Genomic DNA, 617 nt, shown 5'->3' with positions numbered 1-617 from the left:
TGGTCGTGACGGGCCAGCAGGGCGCAGCATACCCAAGTGGGCACCGCTGGGCCAGTCAGCAGGCTGGGGCAGCGTGGGTGTGACAGTCTTATCCATCTGTGTGTACTCACCTATTTGTACTCACCTATTTGTGCTTGCAGGATCGAGCATTGACTCTTGGATACCGCCTTTCCAGCTATCGGTTGTTTACAGCAATGACTCCTGTCCCATTTCCCTATCATACCTAGTTTTAAAAGTATGAATAGTATTTGCTTCCACAACCTGTTCCCCAAGTGCATTCCATTTTTCTACTACTCTCACACTAAAAGAAAACTTCCTAACATCTCTGTGACTCATCTGAGTTTCCAGTTTCCACCCATGTCCCCTCGTTCTGTTATTATTACGTGTGAACATTTGATCTATTTCCACTTTGTCAATTCCCCTGAGTATTTTATATGTCCCTATCATATCTCCTCTCTCCCTTCTTTTCTCTAGTGTCGTAAGGTTCAGTTCCTTCAGCCGCTCTTCATATCCCATCCCTCGTAGCTCTGGGACAAGCCTCGTCGCAAACCTCTGAACCTTCTCCAGTTTCTTTATGTGTTTCTTCAGGTGGGGGCTCCATGATGGCGCGGCATACT

This window comes from Procambarus clarkii, chromosome 6 (assembly GCF_040958095.1).
Source record: "Procambarus clarkii isolate CNS0578487 chromosome 6, FALCON_Pclarkii_2.0, whole genome shotgun sequence".
In the NCBI taxonomy this organism is placed as follows: Eukaryota; Metazoa; Arthropoda; class Malacostraca; order Decapoda; family Cambaridae; genus Procambarus; species Procambarus clarkii.
This window is presented reverse-complemented; position numbering follows the sequence as displayed.